The sequence below is a fragment of the Rousettus aegyptiacus genome, unplaced genomic scaffold, assembly GCF_014176215.1.
Source record: "Rousettus aegyptiacus isolate mRouAeg1 unplaced genomic scaffold, mRouAeg1.p scaffold_m13_p_13, whole genome shotgun sequence".
Lineage (NCBI taxonomy): Eukaryota > Metazoa > Chordata > Mammalia > Chiroptera > Pteropodidae > Rousettus > Rousettus aegyptiacus.
In genome coordinates, this window is record NW_023416288.1 from 52,959,144 (window position 1) to 52,983,191 (window position 24,048).

At 48.4% G+C, this 24,048-nt stretch overlaps 1 protein-coding gene and 1 pseudogene across 5 annotated transcripts in view; both read left to right on the top strand.

Moving 5' to 3' along the window:
* Positions 1-24,048, top strand: part of TPK1 (thiamin pyrophosphokinase 1) — a 234,657-nt gene that overhangs the window by 203,101 nt on the left and 7,508 nt on the right. The window lies entirely within an intron of this gene.
* Positions 2,065-2,183, top strand: LOC118610835 (annotated as a pseudogene).

Genomic DNA, 24,048 nt, shown 5'->3' on the forward strand with positions numbered 1-24,048 from the left:
CAACGTTATATTTTAGTCGATATTTTTCTGGCTATTTTCAAATATTTATAAACCCCTCTTTTAATTTATTCTCATCTATTTAATGATTTGCCTAGGATTGTCTACCAAGTTGTGGTTGTTTTCCAGATTATTTGTAAAACAGAGAAACACTGACCCCTAAGAATCAATTATTTATGCATTTCGTTGAGAGAACTGATCACTGCTCTTGCTTATGGAAGGCCCACGCCAGTTTTCTGTTCAAGACCAAAACCTTCATCCTCCAGCCGACCCCGGCTCCCACCGCATTCCACGGTGAAGCAAACCTAACAACACAAGTACTTCTTTGTAAAACCTTAACAAAGGCCTTGAGGGAATCACAGTCTCTCCCCCTCCCCACCCCCCACACATGTAGGCTTACCTCATTCTCTCCTGATACAGCCCTTTTCAACCCCTCAGAGAACTCAAGAATTTTAGTCAGGTATTCTGTTTTGGGTCTGATTTATGAACTCTTCCTTGTCTGGCCAGGTGCTGGCCATATTCCACAATTCATAATCTGTCACCAGGAGTGATGGCCCATTTCCAGGGGTGAGGCGAGACAGTTCTTTCTGCATGCGTCGGGTAAACAGACCGCGTGGCTGTCGGTGATCTGTCCTAAGTGGCCGAAGAGCACATTAACCTCTCAGCCCACCCCCATTTCACTGTGGTTCTTTCCTTTTATGCTCTTCATTTTTCTTCGTAAAGGGCCAACCTGATGAATAACACCACCTCCCATCACTAGTGAGCAGACTGCTCAGGACCCATAGCAGGTGAGTGGGCCGCGGCGCCCAGGAAACGTCACGGCATCTCCGCCTCCAGACCTGCGTTGTGAGAAGCCACGCAGGACGCGCACATTCTGCAGATGCGCACGGCGCTGTGCCCGAGTGAGCAATGCCGCAGCGTGCGTGCAGGACTCTTAGGGACGCAGACCTCACGCTGAGTGCATTTCCACAATGGGAAATGAAGAAAAGGGGGAAGAAAGTCACTGGAATTAGAAGGAGAATGTGTGTCTTTTGCTTCCTTTTTGTACAACGCTTGATAGCAAGTAGTAGGTCCTATTTTGTTTTGTTTGTGGGTGCTTTTGGGTTGTTCATGCAGAGGTATAAAATTCGTTTTTCACGGTCAGGACAGGGCTGCAGGAGGCGGAGGGCAGTCCAGCCAGCTAGGCAGGGGCACAGCTCCTTCGCAGGTGATCTTGAGAGGTGAGGGGATGGCCACGGGTGGCTCATCAGGCACCGCACGCTGCCGAGACGTTCCAGTCAGTCGTAGGACGACGGACGTTTTAAAGGTTGGTCTAAGATTAACAGAGTCAACTATCTGCATCGCATGTGTTTGTGTGCTTTCTACGTGTACCAACGACATTGGAGTGAAAGTCAAGTTTCAGAGCTTTAAGACGGAAATGAGTGAATTAAAAATAAAAGGAGAGGCATAGAATCCATTCCAGGAACATGGTAACCAAGGGAACCAAGCTGAGGTAGTCTGATCGCTGACGGAGATGACCAGTCACCAAAGGTGGTTGGGCGTGGGGAGAAATTTGGTTTAATTTTTTTTGTTTAAATAATGAACCCAGAGTTGTTTGAAGAAGGAAAGGAAATCGTGAGGGATAGACTAACGGTATGCGAAACGGAGGGGTTAATTTTTAAAAGAATGGCCTTGATCAGTAGTTTTCTCACTTCAGTGTGACTTGTGAAAATGCAGATTCTGATTCTGTAGGTCAGGGGTGAGGCCTGCATTTCTAACAGGAACCCAGATGATGCTCGTGTGGCCTCAAGGGGGCTTAGAGTCAGGCTGGGGGACCGACCCCCCCCCATCCGACACCAGTCCTGACTGTCGTCACACCAGGTATGTAGAACATGGTGTGGTGCACGCAAGCAAGCGCTCGCAAGATACTGTCCAATGAAATACAATCTAAAATTCAGAATTTAAGGCTGCCTTGTGTCAGGGCGATAACTCACTAAGCAGGATATATGGTGTTGGCCATTTAGTTCATGTGAATGATAAACTCACAAATTTAAAAAAAAACTATCAGACCTCAAATAATTAAGAAAATACTACGGCCATGCCACCCTGAACAAGCCCGATCCCATCTGATCTCGGAAGCTAAGCAGGGCCGGGCCTGGTTAATACTCAGATGGGAGACCACCTAGGACGACCAGGTGCTGTAGGCGTAAAAAATAAAAATTAAAATAATAATAATAATAATAATAATAATAATAATAAGGGATTGTAAGCCAGCAAGGTCCTTGCAATCTGAGATGTCAACCAAGAGTTGCCTCGCCTAAAAAATTAATTAATTAAATTTAAAATTTAAAATCAAATATTTAAGAAAATATAAATGAACGGCAAAGAAAATATGAGTCAAGGGCTATTATTACAGTTTCTGTTTTAAAACTGCTCTTTAAATTTCTAACATTTTTATTAGACATGGTCAGAACTATATGCCGATGCACACAGTAAGGATAATAAGGTTTGTTCACTCTCCGCACATTCGTCCATCCCTTTAGAGAGCTGGAACATGCATCCCTTAGCATTTTGAGCTTCATATTTCCAGGGGAAAGGAAAGAAGCCCCGGGGCTCCGCCCTCAGCCGGTTCTGCGGCACCTGCCGGACGCCTCTTTCATTTCGAGGTAGAGAGTAGCTCTTATGTTTCAAAGGTAACTTGAGAATGACCTGATGAGGAAGTTACATGTCTCCTAATGAAATAGGAACATGAAAAGATAATAACTAGTTTTTTTCTCCATGGATCCTTGGACCTACTAACACAATGTTATAAAAGGTTAAATGCTTACCGCAGCCTATATTGTTTGATCTGTTTCAAGTTTTTGACAGTGAAGCAGAAGGGCTTATTCTCTATATTACTTTCACTTAAGACAAAATAGATTGTTATTATTTTATGATATTTGTTATAGATTGGGGTTAAATATTACTAATAGAATTATGAAAGTTCTTTGTACACTTCTTTACAACCTCCTGTAAATCCACAATTATTTCGAAATAGTCTTTTTTAATCGAAAGAAAAATATGCAGAATTAAACTGTGACATATATGCATGTAAGCTTGGATGGTTAAATGGAGCTGAAGTGTCCAAGATTCTTTTATTCTTCAGAGTAAGGGGAAAGGATTGAGGGGTATCGGGCTTCCTTAGCATTAGCTCTCGACTCGTTCTTACGGCTCAGTAATAGTCCACTGTATGGGTGGATGCTCAGTTTTTTTATCCATTTATCACTTCATGGAAATTGGGGTTTTCACGTTTTGCCTCTCACGAATAACGTTGCCGTGAACGTTATGTTTGAGCATTTGTGTCTCCGTACGTTGCAGTCCTCCAGAGCACCCCTGGGGTGGTGTTGCGGGGGCGTATGCCAACGCCAGCGTTTTGAGGACCCACCGAGCTGTTTTTGACATCCCACCAGCAGTGTCTGAGGATTCCGCTACCCTCACCAACACTCCCTTTCCGTTCCTGTTTTCATACTGCCATCGTGGTGGGAGTGAATTGGAATCATTGTGGTTTGCTTTGCACTTCCCTGATGACCAGTGATGTTGAGCATCTTTTCATGTGCTTATCGGCCAATCGTATGTCTTCTTTGGAGAAATACCTTTTCAAATCCTTTGCCTTTTTAAAAGTTATGTTGTCTTTTTATTGTTGAGTTAATAATATTCTTTATATACTCCAGAAACTAGACTTTTATCAGAAACACCCTCTTTTTCTGTGGGTTATCTTTTCATGTTCTTGAGACTGTCCTTTGAAAAATAAGTTTTTAATTTTGATCAAGTTTAATTTATCTGTTTTTCGTTGGTTGCTTGTGCTTTTCTATTCTTTTATAAAGCTATTTTAATTGGAATAAGATGCCATTTTTATTTAAAATTCCTGTTGTCTCTCAGTTATCCATAATTTAGATAGCCTTTAGAGAGCTATACTTTAGATAGTCACCTCATTAAGATGATATATTAGTTTCCTGTGTCTTCTTTAACCAATCGCCGCAAATCTAGTGGCTTAAAACAACACAAATTTAGTATCCTACAATTCAGTACTTTAGAAATCCGAAATGTGTTCAGAAGTTCCTGCTGGGCTAAGACCAAGGTGGCGGCCACCCCGTGTTTCTTTCTAGAGGCTTTAGGAAAGAACCGGTTCTCCGGCCTTCCGGCTTCTGGAGGCCGCCCACGCCGCCCGGGTTTCTTGTTCTCTCCCTCCGTCTGTGAAGCCAGTGACGCGGGGCCGAGTCGCACTCGCTGCACCACTCCGAGCTCCTCTTCTGCCTCCCTTTTCCGCTTTAAGGGACCCATCTGATTACACTGGGTCACCTCGACAGCTCACGATAGTCTCTCAAGGTCAGCTCATTAGAAAACGTAATCTCTCTTCCACCTCAATTCCCCATTTGCCGTGTAACATGCGTAGTCACGGGTTCTGGGAACTGGGGGGACGGACGTCCGTGGGCAGCTGCTCTCCCATGTGCCCAGGTGGCCTGACTGCTGACCTGTTCTGCTCAAGCTGGGGCACCTGTTGCCAGCTAATGAAATGGCAAGCACTCGGGCAGACGCTGACTGTGAGTGAGGTGGGCCTTGTTTCTACAACCGTCTCGGGCGTGGCGCAGGTCATCGGGCAGAAAGCTTAGTAGATGTGCAAACTGTTGATTCTTAATGAGCCTATTTTATATTTCTAAACCGGAGTTTCTGTTTTTGTAATCCCGGAGGAAAGCAGCTCAGATAGTAACCTTAAAACTGGCTTTCTAGAAAGGGGGTATGTGGACTTTGGAGTTAATGTGGACCTGGGACCAGGTTTCAACTCACCTGCTTGACTAGATAAGTCCCCTGGAATTCAACTATATCCAGAAAACTAGATTTTTACGAAGATGTATAAACTTTTGCATTTGTGTGGTAGCATAACTCAGATATCTCTAAAGGGCAGACTGGTATTTTTAAAATGAGCACAATCAGTCCTTAAAGTTTCTAAAGTAGTTTAAAGACACTTGGTCAGACTGTTTACCAGATGGCGTGCCTTCAGGAACACACGTTAACGCATGCATTTTAAAGTGAATTTGTTGGTGTGATGCTTGGGATGAAAGGGTTCTCGCTGCCCGATGCTGTTGGAAGACGCCACTAGGAGGCTGCTAGTGGAGAGGCTGGCTTGTTCACTGCTCAGTTTCCTCTCCAGCCCACAGTTTCTTGCCTAAGTAAGCTAGTGCCTCATCTAGACAGACGGGAAAACGACTCACACCCGAAGATGAACAGAACGGCCTATGGGCGCTCCCAGTGATGAGCATAAAATCTGTGTGTGCATCAGGGTGTCTTTAATCTTGGATATCTGGATTGTAAAAACTGAGGTGATTATCAAAGAAAGAGGGCAGGAAGCAGTTCTGGAAGCGCCTCGTCTCCCTGTGACAAAAGCTAAGTGACGAACTGCAGCCGCCAGCGTCCAGAGCGCTTGACGGGATGCGTTTCTAACCTTGCACGTCTCACTCACGCGTCCTCATGTATAAACTTCTGCTGAAAACACGCAGCAAGTTTCTGGAGGTAGTCCCTAAATCGTCGCAACCCGGTCTGGGTAGGGTTAAGCAAAAGCGATAGTGGTGATAACAGGTTATTAATGTTTCCTTTTTTCCCCAAAGTCATAAGGACCTTAATATGGAAAACTCGTTAGAGAAACCATTATTTTAAAGAGTTTAGGTTTCTAAGAAAGAAAACAAAATACAATAAAAGTGGAAAAGTTAATTCCAAAACATAGGAAAATACCTACATACTAACAAAAAGCACGGGAGGCAGTGGGGAGCCAAGTTTGTTAAGCCAGGAACCACACGTCGCCGATGCGGGCAGTGGAGCGCGCAGAAGGCCACAGGTTAAGCTCTGTATGTGGCGGTGCCGAGCCTCGTGGAGGAGAGGAAAGGAGATGATAACCTACGCTCCGATCAGAGCCTGCAGACTGCGACTCTGATAGTCCATTCCGCCACTTAGCTGTGGCACAAAGATGCTGTGTTTCATGTTGCCTCAACACTCAGTAGTGGGAAACCACACTTATTTATGTTGCTCGTGCGGCTGCAGCTCGGGAGACTTAGCTAATCCCAAACGCCTGTTCCACAGCAGCTGGTGTGGCATGGACCCGCGGGGCATCTGGGCGACCGCGCTCCTCATGTCCCTCTGGACCATCCGCTGGCGTGTTCTCCTCGAGGCCGTGGCAGACGCTGCGGACGGCCAGCAGAAGCGGCGGCCTGGGCTCCGGCCTGGCGCGCTGTCCCCTCCGTCCAGGGGCAGTCGCACGGCCGCGCCCACACCGCGGGGCCCAGCAGCACACTCTGCCGCCCGTGGAAATGCCTGCCGAATGGCGCCACATTTTGCATGTATCCAGCAAAGCCTCTGGCGTAGATAATAAGATGATGTAGATAACACTTATAATGTTTTTAAGTGAAATTTTTGAAAAACACCATTTTTAAATAACACGCATCAGAAATCTTAACCTAAGAAACAGATTATAGCTCTCAGCTTTAAAATCTCCATTCCCTATTTTTTCTACTAAAAAAAAATGACCAAGTTGCAGATACCTCTTCATTATTTTTATTCCTTAAAAGTTTTTTTTCTCAGTTGTCACTTATAGCTGCAGATACTTTAAAATACTTGTTGGAGGAATGAATGAATGAAGCTGTGTCAGCCAGAACTGAGACCAGTGCTTTGCTGATCAAGAGGGCCCAGGCGGGGCCATTAACACCAGACATTCTCAAGGCACCGTTTTCCCACGTGGGCAGTTAAATTCAGCAACATAAATAGTTCAGGGCTTTTTTATTCTTAACTTGAAGCCTGGGTACTGCCAACAAAGAACTAGTAGTTACCTTAGTGCAGAAAAGCATAATGTAAGTTCAGTGGGCAGTATTTCAGTTCCTACTTCAGTATGCTCTACCGTATTTGTCAGATGTTGCCACAATATTGCGTTCCTCCAGTCGGTCTTTGTTAAAAAATAATAATAATAATAATAATGCAGTGGCTCCTTTTGCGTAATATTCTAGAATTCAGATCTTTCCTGGTCATCAGTCCCCTGTCTTGAAAGACACTGTCTCTTTGCAGAATCATAAATATTAGTGGTGGCATCCGACTGTATGTTGAGGATACTCCTTATGTGGGGAAAGGCTTACTGAGCGTTGCTGGACCATCTCTTCTCCCTGTGTTTGGACATCAGGAATACATTATTTTTTCTCAGAAAGCAGAGTAAGTGGTACATTGTAAATAATGTCTGCTTTAAGATGAATAGTAGTCATTAGGGAAAGACTAGAACAGCAAAAGCAGAAGAAATATTGTGGATATTAAATATGGTGAAGTCCGCTATATAGAGAAATTTGAGTAGGACACGGCGTCTTGTCCTAAACTTTGGTGCCAGTTCTCAAATTCAGAAGCAGATTCATGTATTCAGAAAGGGCTGCATTCTCATCTAGAATGTCAGGAAGGCTGGACAGGACAAAAGACTTTGTAACTTCTCATATTTATGATTATTACACTTGAAGGTGGGATAATTGATTCTTTAAATTAAATGTCACTAATTTGGAATGTGTGATTATCCAACAAACCTTTTATTATCTAAAGAGAAGATATGCATGGCAGGGTAAACAATGGCTCATTTAAACTATTTGGATAAACAAATCATGCTAAAGAATTTTAGGATACATTTACTTTCTCAAATTAATCCATTTATAATTATTCAAATTCATCATGCCTTTCTGCAACCCCATCAACCACAAATTGGTATTAATTTTTTTCTTTGTTTTGAATCTCAAATCATACTCTTTAACTATTTCGTATCTTCAGGACTGCATAATTAAGAGTATTTTGTGTGAGTCTCGTGGCCCGTTTGGAGTTCTCTCTCTTGACTCATTAGACTCCTTTGTCTGAGCTGATCTAGTTGGACTAAGTAGACTTTTCGAGATGATTTAAATCATCTTGCGTACACGAGCAAATTTGTTTATCTAAAAGTTTCTGACTGTGATACTAAAATAACAGAGGTCAGCTCACTTCTCCACATTACAGGTCTTAAAAAATAAGAACTTGGATGAAATGTGGCTTGGAAAATGATGTAGGGTTGGTTGCTTTGTTGTGAGTTTGCATGATTTTGTAATTATTTTTAATGCCCTTTTAGATAAGTGTACAACTTCAACAGGATAGTCAAGCCTCGAGGTGGTAACTGCTAACTTTTGGGTCTGTCTCATGGCTGGTGGAAATGCTAATTCCTGAGGCCCCAGGGACTGTGCTTGGCCTGCAGTCACTGGCCCAGGAAGTCCCCAGAACCGTGGGGGATAAACAGCCAACCCCCTTGTAAGCTTGTCCAGAAACAGAGACCCCGGAAGGGCATTTCTGCTTGTTGCAGGCGGCCCATGTGGGCAGGCGACCTTCGTTTCTTCTCTGTTTAGGGCTCTCTGATGACTTGTCATCAGTGGAGAGAGTGACGATTCGCAGTGCAGAATCTAGACTCAGGCGACAGCCCCCCCTCAGGGGCAGGGAGGTGACAGCAGGTAACTTAGGATCACGCGCCCTGAAGCAGGAGTTAACGCTCTGGGGGAAGGTTTTTCCTCACCACCACCAAGAAAGAGAAGAGTTCCAGAACGGGCATCTAGCCTGCGGAAGCGTAGTGGTGACCTTTTGTTTTTAGTCTGAGTCAAGTACCTTTTCTTAGCGATGATGTGTCAAATCAGGGTGAGGTCAGAGGAGCGATGTGGATCCAGTTCTGTTCTTATCCCCAGTTCTGCCATATCCGTGTTTGCCGAATACATAGACCGAGTGGCTTGTAAACAACTATTTCTCAGTCTAGAGGCTGGTCCCAGTCAGGCCGCCAGCAGACGCAGCGTCTGGCAAGGCCCTGCTTCCTGGGTCGCAGACCGCAGGCTTCTGGCTGTGTCCTCGCGGGGCGGAAGGGGTGACGGAGCTCTCTGGAGTCTTCTTCTAGGGGCCGCGATCCCATTCACGAGGGCTGCACCCTCGCGACCTAGAGGCCCCCCTCGTAACACCCTCGCTTTGGGGTGAGGATCCCCACATATGAATGCCGGGGGGTGCAGACAGTCGGCCCGTAACACTCCGTGTCTTCCACATAACCTTGTGTCGGGGGCATTACTCCCCCACCCTACATAAGCCGACCACAAAGAAAATGGACAAAATGTAAAACACAATTCTCCCACAATCCCCTAGTTCAAAGACAGCTGCTGCCAGCACTGTGGGCTGATTCGTCTTTGGCTGCCGTTGCTGGATTTTTAATCGGAAAAGAAACCTATGTTTAAGCTCTTGTAGCTTGAGGTCGTGTTAGGTCGCTGGCTTTTCTCGAGTTTTGCCGTCGTTTTGAAGCAGCACATTCCCTTAACAGACAGGCACTGTGCACCTCTCCGTGCGGACCTGGCCTGTCGTCACAGGTGCTCAGGGCTGGGGCAAGTCTGGACCCCAGGCAGCTACGGCTCTGGGAGACAGGCTGTTGGCCGATCCTGAGCTACTAGTTTACTCGGACCAGTTCAGCTTTTCCTACCCAGTATGTTTTTTAACTCAGATGAGGCTTTTCATTGTCTAGTCAAACATCCTGCATTGCTTTTGTTTTTCAGATGACAGCTTTAGTCAGATATCATTCACATCCCATAAAATTCGCCCTGTCAAAGCGCGTAACCCTCCACTGCTTTCGGCTTATAACTTTGTGAAGGTCATCTTTAGCGTCTCTCTCCCAGCGTTTGTGACCTGCAAGTCGGATTGGCCTCACTGGCTTTATTCCTAGACAGTGAAACAGAGTCGAATGGGACAGTTCCAGGGGCAGAATCCTGCATCATTCAGAACCCTCCCAGAGAGCCGGTCGGCAGTGCCGTTCGGGAGAGGCAGTCAGCATCTGTCCGTGAACTCCATGGCCCGCACTTTCCCGTGCTGTTCTTGGCGATAAACAAACGTGAAACCCTGGCGCAGGCGGGCGTCTGGGCGTCGCGGCCGGCACTCCGAGGCCTGCACACAACCCCAGCGTCTCCCCCACACCTCGCGCTCGGGCGCCTTTGTCCCGCAGCGAGACCCTTTCCCTGATGGAGCCGCGGAAACCGGGCCACAGCAGGAAGGGGGGGGGGCGGTCCATGCTGGATCATCTCCAGGCAGAAACCGACTTCTTTCTCGTTGCTGCGAACAGCTTTAAACCCCCGTTGTGTTGCTGGCTTCGGCACTCCTCCGTCTTGTGCTCTGCCAGATCTTGAGCGATTCTGTTCGCCCGTCTTTTAACGTGTTCACTTGAGTGAAGGACGCACTTCCGTTTCTGTATCCCAGCGGTGAGTTCATGTGAGTTATGATGATGAAATAGCAACATTCCCTCTATTACGGTTAAACGCAGAATTCTGTTGGTCGAGAGGTTGGTTGGTGGTGTTTATCACGTGGCCTCTGTGCGTGCAGGGCCCTCGTCCATGGGAATGCCGGAGCATCCTCACGACCCCGGTATGGCATCGGGGGGATGACGCCCACCCACACCACCTGCGTTCGGCGGCTCATCTGGGCGATGTTTTTGTTCACCCTCCACTTTTGAGTTTAGCTCCTTTTATCTTATTTATAGGTTTCTTGCCAAATTTTTGCCCGTAGGACATTCAGAGCCAGAAACCCGTCCTTTGTTTACGGTCGGCACCCAGCGAGCTGTTAGCGTCTTATCGCGTCCTTTCTGTCTGTCTTGGCGTGTATACTTTTTTCTTTTAACTTAAGGGCGACATCAGTGAGGGAGCACAGCATCTGGAACAGCGTGAATCCTGTCCTCTCTCCTTGCTCAGGGGAAAAACTGGGCCTCTGCCACTCCTTTACGGGACGTCGGGCGGACTGGCCGCTGTCTTCTGGGGCTTTTCCCTGGCGTTTGGCAGTATGTGGGTGGAGTGACAGAGATTTGACTTTAGCAGGGACTTCTGAGGCGATTCTTGGGCGCTGTTCCGAGCACCCGGTTGGCGGGGGGGGGGGGGGGGGTCCCCCGTCCGCCCCTCGGCTCAGTGCCGGAACCGCGCGGGGAGTCCCGTTCCGGACAAGCCGTGCCGACAGCCGTTGTCCCCGAGCTGCCCTCCCTGCCCCCGTGGACAGCGGCAGTGCCAGGGCAGGCAGGACGGTAGGTCGCCGACTCTCCGCCCTTCATCCGGCTTCGTTTCGCTCGGCTCTGTAATTACACTTCGTTTTCCTTGAGTAGCCGATTTTCAGCGTTAAATCTCTCGGATTTCAATATTTATACACGTGCGTAATAGGAAAAAGATGTGCCTGGCTCCCCCCGAATCACACCTGCGAGCGGTATTTGCCCAAATGAGAGAAAGGTAAATTCTTTTCCCTAAAAGATGGCTGATTATCGAATAACACCATCTGTAATTTTGCTTTTTTAGAAATGAATGAGTGCATATTGCAGAGAAAGGAAACTAGGTTTTTCTTATTTTCTAAAACCAGTGTGGCCAGGTCAAGGCTTCTGCAGGCTTCCAGGTCCGGGAGGGACGACCCCACAGCCCCCCGGCTCGTCGTCAGAGCCAGAGGACAGTCCGCGTGTAAGGCGCGGCCTCAGGTGGCAGAGCGATGGCAGCCGTCGAGGCGCACCGCGAGCTCGTGCTCACGCGCCAGGAAGGCGGCGAGGGGCTGGACTGGGAGGAGGAGCCGGTGCCGCCGCCCTGGGCCCTGCATGGAGGCCGAGGCGGCCCCTCTGTGAGCCCCGATGTCCAAAACGGGGGGGACGGGAGCAGTGCCCGCTTCGTGCAGTTACCCGTTCGTGCAGCTGCAGCCGCAGCCCGCGCGGAGCTCGTCAGCGCGGAAGGAGCGTGTGCCGCGGGTCGGTCACGGCCACGGGGAGCGCACGTACCCGGGGAGCCCAAGTCGCGCGTGGTGTGACCGCGGTGTCAGGCGGTGCGGGCTGACGCGGAGCAGGGGGGAGGCGTAGGGGGACGGGGCTCGCCGTGGGGCAGGGACCTGAACTTACCCCCGTGCCCACGGAGAGGGGGAGGCGGGAAGAGCTTGTTCACCACTCTCTCCTGCGCCTTCGCTCCGCAGATGCCGTGAGAGGCGGGGGACAGCAGGGTCGGGAGCGTGGGACCGAGGAGGGGCTGGCCTCGGGAGCGTGAGGGGGTGTGGGGGGACGCCCCGGGCCACAGGACGGCTGTTTGGAGTGAACGCTGCTGCGAGGAGGAGGTAGTTCTCGGGCCTCTGCTTTCCCTGAGAAGTTGGGGTGCGGCCATACGCCTAGGGTGAGTGAGCATTAGGTGTGCAGAGGAATAGGCGGCTTTGGATCCATGGAAGTTTTTCAGCAGCAGCCGTCAGGCCCTTAAAAATAGTGGATAAAGGAAACGACGGTCGCTGCGACCGAGGGCCTGCCCAAAGCCCAGCGCCCTCTCTGTGTCTTTTTAAAATTTTCATGTGGAAATAAATGAATACCAACCAGATGAGAACAAACAAGGACTATGTATTCAGAGTCGCTTGCAGAGTGACTCATCCTGCCCGAAACGCCAGGGCGGCAGAGGGGGGGGAAGCTTCCGGCGGAGCAAAGGCAGGTAGCAGGAGCGCCCGCCTGCAGCCCGGCGCGGAGGGCCCCAGGCTGACGCGGTGGCGCGTCCCGTGTGACCGCTCAGGGGAGCGCATGTGCTCCCCGGGTTTGCTCTTAGAGTTGGAAACGGACAGACTTGGAGCCTCGTGGTGTGCAGTTACTGTGTGGCGTCCTGAATCGTTAACAGACACAAGCGTCTGGCCTCCTGCAGGGCCGCCTGGTAGCGGGCTGGCCACCCGGGCTCGTCACTGCGCGTGTGGGAATGGGTTTCTGAGCAGGCGTCTGCAGGCCGCGGGTCAGAGTCTGTTCGCATGTACGGTCCGGCTGCTGTCGACTTGCATGTTCAGTCTCTCAACACTTCCTATGAAGCTTAAAGTGACCTATTTAGAATATAGAACGTGTGAGACAGGAGAGGCCCCGGAGACCGTCGCCGAGGGACCGGAGGGAGGGACTTTGCAGGAGCACATCTCAGGAATCACATGAAGTTCAAGCCGCACCGTGAGGGAGTCTCCTTACACTGCGTGACGTGATTCTGACCGTGGGTAAGGTAAACCCTGGCTGTGGGGGTGGAGTGGCAGGCCAGGCCTCAGACCAGTGTGGACCGAGACTCGCATTGCCGAGCACAGGCGTCATGTTTGACGCCAGTCAGACCGAGGCCCAGACAGAACGAGGGACTTGTCCGAGGCTCACAGCGACCGAGACCGCGCTTCCAGCCCCGTGTGCTCTATCGCCGCATGTCGGCATGTTACACTTTCCTCTTCAAATCGAGAATCACGAAGTTCGAATAATGCATAACATGGACCCAAACATCCCATTACTCGCTCCACGGAGCTATTATGAATTCCTGGTACTCATACTGGCTGTTTCGGCTTGAGAGAGTTTAGGGAGACTTTAAACTGGCACGTGAGTACCCACCAGGCGTGACACACGTGGCGATGGACGGTCGTCAAGGCGCGCCTGCGTTCAGGCTTCTCGCTACCCTTCCGGAAAGCCCCTCGTTCCTCTAAGGTACCTGAGGGGCACCTGCCCGATTAGGTAGCGAGTTGCGTCACCAGCCACTGATGATGGTGAACCTTCGCCTCGCCCCTCGTCACAGGTGACTCCGCCCCTCCTGCCTGACGGGCAAGTTGAGTGGGATGTTTCCCCCAGCAGTGAAGCCACCGAGCCACAGAGAAAGTGATGGAAACACCTCGATTCCAGCTAGAAGGGTCAGGACGCCCCTGATCTCGTGCCACAATGGAAAGCGTAGCAGGGCATTCAGTTTATCAGAAACAGTAACGTTTCTCCAAGTTCCGTCCACGGATGTTAGAGCCTTGCACTGGGAGGGGATGGGCAGCGCGGGCCCCGTCGCTGGGGACAGGTGTGTGTTCACCTGCGCGTGGGAAAGGTGCGTCTCCCCGTGCGAGGGGACAGGTGTGTGTTCACCTGCGCGTGGGAAAGGTGCGTCTCCCCGTGCGAGGGGACAGGTGTGTGTTCACCTGTGCGGGGCGCCGCAGGCGATACTAAATCAGTCCTGGGAAACCTGGCCTGCACTTCCCTCGGTGACAGCCACTGCGGGAAGCGTGAGCTCCAGGAAAGGGCTCTCTGGGAGTCAAAGGCCCTCGATTCGAGAGCTCAGGGAGAGTCGACGCCGGGGGAGCGTGGGCTGCTTTGTGTTCGGCCTGGGTGGACGTTTGCAGTTTCGGGTCAGGTATTTTGTTCATGGGCACAAAATCATCCTTAGTCTTTATGTTGGTGGTTTTTTTCAGACATTCACTTATTCACTCCAATGTCTATAGTGAGTCTACTATGTACGCGGCCCTCTGCTAAGTATACGGGTATCTCAGAAAGCAGGCAAACCTGGTCTCTCACGGGCTTACCTGATCCTGAGTAGGGAGAAAACTGTAGAAATAATGTTTAATGTTAATACTTCTGTATAATGTAAACAATTAGGGAGGCGCCCTTAGGGATCGCTTGTTTTAGTTGGAGTTTCTCGCATTGGCAGACTATAATCTACTAATTGAGGATAGATAGCCTTCAGCAAAGTTACAAAATAGCCTCCCTCACTCCATTTTAATAGACTTCTTTGTTCGTAGCACTAAGGCTCTACCTTTGCACACACAGAGCCCTTAATCCCAGCTGTGAACCCTGCCAACGTGTGTCGCAATGTCAGAGCCTTGAACTCGAACACAGTAAGCCCCTTACCACAATGGACTGAGGTGGGACCTTCTGGCATTCCTACTGAATGCCTGTTTATTCCAGTGTTCTTACCTTTTTTAAACATAAAAACATCACTACTAATGCCTGAATTTTCACAGTAAATTTTGCACTAAAAAGATCAACATAATTGCAATTTTAAGAATATTTTTTCAAACGCTACATGCAACTTCCCACTCTACCTCTAAGAATTACTCTTGTACAAATAAAGCATGTGAATGTCTATGTAGATTGCAGTAATATGACCTTTTTCATGACTTTTACAAAATGTTAAAAAATTCAAGGGTAGACAAAGGGACAGATTTCAAGTATCATAAATTGGCAATTAAAGGGACCTAACAGAAATCTACAGTAGTCTTAAAAAAAGAGACAGGCCTTTAAGGTCCATTTTTTTCCCCTTTCCCATTGTAATTACACTCTCTGATTCAAATGTCATAAATTAGCTATATAGGAGAAACTGAGACTAGAAGGTAGTCTGCTATTTTGGTATCTCCTACTATGGCCTCTTAACTCCTCCCGAGGCTGTGTAAATCCCCTTGTGTACTGGCTCTGGGCTAAATCAGAACAGAAAGCAGATCCTTCTATCTTAGCATTACAGAAAGCAGTAACATAGATCACATGCCAGAGCATGTCTTTTGTAATTTTTCACAAGCATTATGGTTGAAGGTTGAACTACATGCAGTCAGTTGCACAGTTAAAAATTTAATGTCTTTGCCTAGAGTATACCAGTATATTAATTTAGCAGTGCATTAAACTGCTGCATTTGAGGGTCATGAGTTTACATCACCAAGCCTGACAGATACCTAATAAGGTTCAATATGATTAATATGTAAACCTTATTAAAAAAAAAAAAAGTAAAGATAGCTTTTTACTTTGCTTTTATAGATGTTCTTCACGACATAAAATTAGTCCTGAAACACACGGTTATTGCATTCTACATTATAGGAGCCATGTAACTGACTACTGTGTAAAAAGCTGTGTGACAAAGTTTTTAATCTAGTCCTTATTTTTAATTGAAAAAATTATTAAAGTATAGTTAGTATACAATATTATGTTAGTTTCAGGTGTACAGCAATTTGGCATTTATATAAGAAACTCATACAACCCAATAACAAAAAATCCAATCAAAAAATGGGCAGAAGACATATTTTTTGACTAAAAAATTTGACTGTTAGGGCAAGATAGAGAGAAAAAGACCTACTGAAATGGCAAATTTAGTAAACAGAACAACATTCAAATCACTGAGGCACTAAGAAGAGATCACCCTCTGGGACAGAATGCCCACGAGGGTGGCAGGAAGGCGTGCCCGGGCACACGTCAGAGGCAGGCAGACGCCTACGCTCACTCTGCCTAAGATCATGCCGAGACCTGCGGGAGGCGCATCCCTATTCCCAGGCGGAGGTCTAACCATCTCAGGGAAAAGAGAAGGAAAGAGGCGGGTTCTTCACCCCTTGACAGGGCAACGGGGCCTGGGACAGGTCGTTTGTCTTTGGGATAATCTTCGGGATTATCTGGAAGAAGGGTCAGAATAGGAAGGTGATGTCGGTCAGCGTAGTGCTTACGACCGCCTGGCCCCAGGCCCCAGTGCACACTGTAGGAAATGCGCCTTTCATTCTGAGAGGAGACCGGCATCGCTGCCATGTCCGTGAGTGGGGGAGAATAGGAAACTCCAGCACTGAGATGCACAAGGCTCCCTGGCCACTGCTCGTAAGTGAAGCTGCCCCGAGACCAAGCTCAGAGACAGATATCATTCCAGACCCATGAGATGGCCTTCCAGTGCCCAAGCAGAAGCCAATCTCTGGTTTCCCCTTGGCAAAGACTTACTACTGAGTGTGAAACAGGGAGACAGCATGACCATGTCCACCGTCTCTGCGGCAAGGGCTCTGCCGGCACCCCAGAGGACAGCAGATGCATCTGGGGAGTGTTCATCAGAGAAGCCCCAGGGAGCCCCGATCAAACACTCCCGTTCTCCCACGTGATCAGGATGTTCCAGGAAGAACAAGGGGGGAGAGATTTGCTAGCGCCAGGCTGCCTCTTGAAAAAGTGTCTTTGACTAAGTGTGGAAAGGTGAGCGCTCACAGCAGGAACCCTCGGGAGGGGAGGGGAGGGGAGGATGCGCCATGCACTCACCGTTCATTGGCTTGAACGGCGCAGCTCAGACCCCGCTCACCGAGAAGGCGCCGCGGGTGCCAGATCACAGATGTCCCCACTTGGGCCACCACCAACCAGATGCCAGGTGGCACCAGAGGACAGGAGGTATCTCGGCAGCCTGGATGCTTCCAGGGAACATGAGATTCTTATTCCTCAATTACTAAGAAAGAAAATATACTCTCAAGCTACTTCTGAATGTACATACTTATGATTTAGCTGTTTTTTAAAATCAGTTCCATTTTAGCAATGACTTTTTATCAAGCAGATTAGAGTTGCAAATCTGTCTATATCATGAAAGATAAATGTGACTTAACCTGCAGCTTTGATATAGTACAACTTTAGCTTGTACAAACTGTATGACTCAGTTTTGGAGGAATAATTTTTTCCCCCACATAACAAAATTGCCATTCTGCACCTCAACCTCCAGATTCTTAAAGGTAACTGTTTTTTTTTACATACAAGTTTTGCAATCATCTTATTTGGGTATAATTGATGTTAGATATTTTTTAAATGTTAATTTTCATTCTGATAGTTGCAAACATAGCCATTCATTACAAATTAACTTATTTTTTATCTTCTGTAACAATATAGAGCATTTTCCCTAGAATCGCAAGTAAAGGCTCTGTAGTTTAAATCTGTCTTCTATACAGATTAAATAATTTTCCCATAATAAAAGTGGACATAGATTAGCTGAATGTCACCTTAATTCTTAATCTAGCGTATTTTCTGCAGATATAGCAAAGTGTGTTTACTAAAAGCCAAGCATTGAACCATGTCTAGCAGCTCAGCCTATTGAATCATTTCTCTGTCCTCCTTGTCTAGACTGTTAATACCCCTTAATTAAATAGTGGCCAACCCTGCCAGCAGACGAAACACTGCTATAGATAGTGTTTTGTTAATGGAATTGCATAGTGCATCTTCTAAATAAGAATGTCGTGCAGAGCGCCTCAGTCAAGTGCTTTACGTCTGCCCCAGGCTCCGCCGCTTACTTACTCGAAAATAAGGGGTGGGGAACCTCTGAATCAGTTTGGCTGCTGGCTCAAAGTCCACAATGTTGGTCCAACTACAAGAATCACTTTCTTCTGTTTTGTGACTAAGCTTTAGAAAAATTTAGGTAACATAACCACATTTCGAGTAATTTAAATATTTGGTTTGTAGCTCAGATCATTTAACTGTGCTCCAGTCTGAAAATGATTCTGGAGAATCCGCCAACGGGCACGGCTTGACTCCGTGAGAGCAAACTCCTCAGCCCAGCTAGGAGTCAGGAGACTCGGGTCTGGGACTGTGCATTCATGAGTCGATAAGGTATCTGGATTTGGTTTCCTAGTCTTGAAATAAAGGGGTTGGATATTAGACCGATGGTTCTTGGACTACATCTTTCTGAAGCTTTAAAGACCTAGTGAGTTCCCCCATCGCCTTAGTTTGGGAGTGGGGTAGAGTCAAGTGGACAGAGCCCTGAGCTGACACCCTACCTGGTCAGAGCGGGAGCAGTTCCCTGTCTCTGCGTGAAACCACCAAACTAGACGGCATACAAGGTCCACTTCACATTAGGGATCTGCGCCAGGAGAAGTCAGACCAAGTCATATGCCCGGCTGGGAGAAAGAGACGTTCAGACTACACATGCCACCACTACTCTGCGGTGCTAGAACAAACGCTAAATAGAAAGTTATAAATGTGAGGCCAGGGTAATATGACATCAGCTTCGCATGCGAGTAATTAATACGAAGAAAGTTCACTAAAAAAAAAGGAGTCCAGGCTGTCATCAGGAAAGGGTCCCTGGCATGAATATTGAAAGATGATTATAACCAGAGCAGGAGGAAATATATTCATTGTCAATTAAAGTTAGCTTGCTTTTAAGAATAGCTAATATTTTCACACTCATTAGAATATTCATATAGTAAGATGTCAGCTATTTCTAATATGAAATATTATTGTGTATCAGTAAGGGAAAATTAAAAGTAAAAATAGATCATGATGAAATATATTAGGGGGCGAGCACAAAAATTTATAGGTTTATGGACTAAGTCTAAGGCACTGTTTATTATCTTCAATATAACAAATCGTATTTGTTAATACTAAAACATGTGACTTAAATCAGAGGCTGTTTTTCCTAAAAGACAGCGGTCAGACTCTAATGAAATTCTATGCTAAGACAGCCGCCGCGTACGTTGGTGAATTCCGTTCGATGGCAAACGTCATTTACTATTTCCATTTTGTGAGTACTTTCAAGGTAGCGGTAGCCACTGTGACCACCGGCATTTCATTTTCAAAGAGCTCAGAGCTCCGGCCACGAGGTGTCACAGAGGGTGTGTCAGTGCACCCAGGGGAGGCCGGGCCGTGTGGGGGCACGGGGACGATGGCTCCGCGAGAGGAGGGGCCCGCGCTCAGCAGGGCTCGCCTCGGGGAGCAGCCGGCCTCGCAGAGCTGAGAGCTTTCGTAGACTCAGAGACGCACGGTCTCCGACGAGCTCTGCCCGGCCCTGTGCTCGTCCCCTCCGATGTCACGGGCCAGAACGTCAGGTCCCTTCACCGTGTCCCCTCGTTCGCCACGTCCGTCTCCCCTGGAGGCGCCCGCGTGAACCGGCCCCCACCCGTCGCGTGCCCCAGCCGCGGGGAGCGCGGGGAGCGTGGCTGGGGCGTGTCCCTGTTACAGGTGCCGAGTCTCCTGCGTGAGGGCCGCGCAGCCCGTCTTCATCAAATGTCATTCAAACGAGTGCTTTCCTTCAGAGCGATCGGGGGGGGGGGGGGACCACAGATTTTTACCAGCCACCCGCATTTTATCTTTCTGATCCCTTCCCTCTCTCCCAAGAGCGCCTTCCGTCAACGGCCTTCGGCGCGCCTCGCCCCTCCCAACGCCCGGGACGGCGCCTTTCCCGGAGCGTCGCACTCATGGTCTGTCCGCCCATTCGGGGCGACCTCACGTGCCCGGCGGATGCTGAAAGAGCCTGGGCGGTGCCTCCTCAGCGCGTTTCGTACAGGTGCCGCCCGCAGGTCTGAGGGCGACGTCGAGCGATCACCCGCTCTGCACGCTTCTCCGCCCTTTCCGTCTGCTTGACGTGCTCAGAATGGTCTGTGACGTTTGAAAGGCAGAGGCGAATGCCACTTTAAAGGATGCTGATGATAACAGGTGTTCAGGACTTCTGTGGAGAGGTCAGAGCCCCTTAGACGTGGCCTCGTCCATCCACACAGCAGCCGCGTTAGAGGTAGCCGAGGGACGCCCAGCCGAGTCGTGGGGTATCAGTGCAAAGCTGGCCCACAGGCCAGCAGCACGTGACTTGCCCGGTGACCTCCGGCCAGCCAGCCACAGGTAGGGACGAGGACCTGCGTCTGGGCAGGACTCAGTCATCGCCGCCTCGTGCGGTCGTGATGCCCGTCCTCGTGTGAATGTTTCAGGGCAGGCCGGTGTCCGCAGGAGGCGAGGCAGAGCCCTGGGGGTCGAAGGAAGTGAAGCCGGTAACTCAGCTCCGAGTGGCCTGCGGCCACACCGGCACCCGCTGTGTGCACAGCTGAACCCGGCCCTGTCACACTGACGCTTCCTGGGCAGCTCCGCGCAGATCGCCCCTTTCACCGCGGATACCTCGCGCAGCCAGGGCCCGCGTGGGTGTGGACCGCCAGCCAGGACGCCCTTCTTCTTAAAGCGGCTCCGACGGCCTCTCTAACTGCAGCGTGGGGCCCGCGGGTAGAACATGCTCATGGTACAGCACGTCAGGGAATTCTTTTTAGCAAACAAAAATGATTGTTTTTGTTTACTTTAGAAGAGCCCGAACATTTGAAAGTGCTCATCTTGAGAGACGTTTTCTAACTGGCCTAATTAGCTTTGGTAACGCTAAGCAGCGGCGCTTGGTCTGAGTGTCTCAGACAGCACAGCGGGGCCAGGCACGACGCCAGAAACGCGGAGGGCGGAATCACGGCGCGCCGGGGCCTCCTGAGGACTCCCGGCCCGAGCCAAGGGCGGGCGGGCGGTGGGCGGCCTCCGACAGAGACGGGGGTCGATGCAGCTGCTTTCGACAAGATTGCAGCAGCCCGCCCTCGGGCACTTGAGTTCACAGAAGGCCTAGCTGGCAGGAGAGGTGACCAGTGCTCACCTTGGCAGGAGTCCTCGGCAGATCGGGGTTTGGTGCGATAGTGTCCAAAAAAAACAGCACGGCCGCGGGCACGTTAACAGAGGCCTGCACGGGGCTCTGGCGCACAATCTGAGTTAACGTCGGGTCCTCGTGAGCTGCAGCAAGGCGACGAGGAGGGGCTCCGTCCCGCATACCGGGCGGCCACGCGAGCACGGCCTCGATGGCGTCTTCCTAAAGCAGGCTCGCCTGGTCTCTAATTTGGATTTCTTTTAATGCGTTTCACATCCTTGGGCATTTCTTGATTTGATTCTTGTAACTCCATTACTTCCGCTTTTGCGGAAATAAAGGGGAACAAGAAGAAAGTGCTTCCCTTCCTCAGTTCTTAGCATTTTCTCCCAAATTTTTGGCCCTAAGTTTTGATGTTGAATTTTAATATTGAAAAAAGTTCAAACCTACAGACCGTTAACATTTTTCTACCTACGTCATAGCATTTCTTTCTTTGTGTGTATGTCGTTCTTTTTCTGAACCATTTGAAAATGCAGATGCTCCTCATATGACGGGCTCACGTCCTGATAAACCCACCACGAGTTGAAATACCGAGTCACAGGCGCATTCATACACCTACCCTCGTGAACGTCGCGGCTGAGCCTGGCCCGCCTCCAAGGCGCTCAGACACTTGCCCGAGCCTACAGCAGGCGCGAGTCATCTAGTCATCTCGCTGCTGCCGCCTGGCATCACGGTGGGGGGGGGGGTCCTGTTCCGCCGACCGCGAGCCCAGGGAAAGATGCAGATTCACAGCACGGTTTCTACTGAGTGCGTGTTGCTAAGTCAAACCGTTAAGTCAGGGATCCTCTGTATGTTGTAGACACGACGATACTCAACCCCCGGAATGCTTCAGGTTTTCGCTCTTAAGAACAAGGATGTTTTCGTACGTGACGACGGTGCCGTTATCTACTTCAAAAGACCATACCATTGATGTAGCATTATACAGCCCATATCCACATCCCTGACCCTTCCTCGTAATTCTCTCGATCGCGTTTTGTAAACCCACCAAAAATCTCCTAGAAACGCAGGCGTCGCACTAAGTTGTCGTGCCTCTTTGGTCCCTTCCGGAAAAGCCCAGCCCCCAGCGTTTCGCTCCTCCTCAGCACTGACTGCTCCGAGGAGCCCAGGCCGGCTGACTGGTCGCGTGCCCCACACTCCGCTTCGGTCTGATAGTTCCCCCCCGATCAGATGCATCTTAAGCATTTTTGGCAAAAATGATTACCTAGGTGGTGATGTATTTGTACTCATCCCGGCCTCGGATCAGGAGGCGCATCATGTCCCTTTATGTTTGCAGTGGCAATGCTAAGTTTGATCGCGTGGTTGAGATGACGTTTGTGAGGTCTGTGTGCTACCCTTCGGCGTGACCAGGGTTTCAGCATCCATTGACAGATGATCCCTGCCTGGACCACTTATTACACTGGCAGCTGCAAAATGGTACCTTTGCAATTTTCTAATTCTGTCTCATTCCTTTAGTAGTCAGCATTCTTCTATAAAAAAGAGACTTTCCCCTCTGCCTGCCTTCGGGGATCCGTTTTATTACTTGATATATTATTTAGCAACACATCACCACACTTATTCTTTTCTATCAAGGTGCTCTAAATTTTTTTTTTTGAGTGCTCTCTTGCTTTTTGGAACAAGATGATCCAGATGTACCCTGTACTTTGCTGGCTCTAAAGTGGGAGTCTACATAGCTAACTTTTAATACAAAATATGTTTGAGAGAAGCAATCGAGTCATTTGTAAATAAAAGTGGGAATTATTATCCACCCTACTAGTAGAGAGCTATATGGCCTAGAAGGTGACATTTGATTTTAGACTTGAAGGACACAGCCGCATAGGAAAGCTTGGGTAAGTTCCAGAAGGAGATAGCCATCAAAACTTTTCATGGGAGTAAGAAGTTCCTGATCTATTTTTAAAAAGCAAGTAGCATGGGGTGGCAAGTTAGTTATATGAGAGGAAGAGGCCAGATGACAAAGGGCCTTAAGTGCCAGGCCAGAATGTTTGGGGTGGGGGACAAGAAGGTTATAGGCAACTAGGGCCCATCAGTTATTCTTTCGGTGGGAATGGCATGCTCAGATATGGACTCTCTACAGGAGTGGGAAGGAGAGGTTATGATTCAGAGTAAGGAGTATGATTAGATTATCTGCTACATGTCCAGGCAGGAGTCTGCTCATTATACCCCTTAGAGAATATAGTATGTATCGTATTGGTAATTTTAGCTTCGGCTTGTTTAGATTTTGCACTTCAGTTTTCTCCAGTTCCAACACAGCCTTATCCAGAGCAATTACGCAAGAAAATGAAATAAAAGGCATTGAAATCAGAAAGGAAGAACTAAAATTGTCACTACTTGCAGATGATGTGTAGTATGTATATTAAAAACCCTTAAGACTGCACACACACACACAGAATAAACAAATTCAGTAAACTCAGAGGATACAGAAATCAATATACAAAAATCGGTCGCATTTCTATACATTAATAATGAACTGTCAGAGAAATTTTTAAAATCTTATTTACAACTGCATGAAAAAGGATAAAATATTTAGGAATAAATATAGCCAGGGAGGTAAAAGACCTGTACACTGAAAACTGTAAAACACTGAGGAAAGAAGTTTAAGACAAATAAATGGAAAGATACCTTATATTCGTGGATAGGCAGAATCCATACTGTTAAAATGCCCATACTACCCCAAAACAACCTACAGATTCATTGCAATCCCTATCAAAATTTCAGTGCCATTTTTCACAGAAATGTATGAAACTGCAAAAGACCTCGAATAGACAAAGCAGTGTTGAGAAAGAACAAAGCTGGAGGCAGCCCTCTTCCTGATTTCACACTATACTACAAAGCTATATTAATCAAACGGTATGGTACTGGCATAAAAAAAAAAAATACATGCACCAGTGGAACCAAATAGCCCAGAAATAAACCCATGCCTGAATGGCCAATTAATTTTCATCAGAGGAGCCAAGGATATACCATGGAGAAAGGACAATCTCTTCAATAAATTTGTTGGGAAAACTGGACCTCCATCTTACACCATACACAAAAATCAACTCAGAATGAATTAAAGATCTGAACATAAGACCTGAAACCATAAAACTCCTAGAAG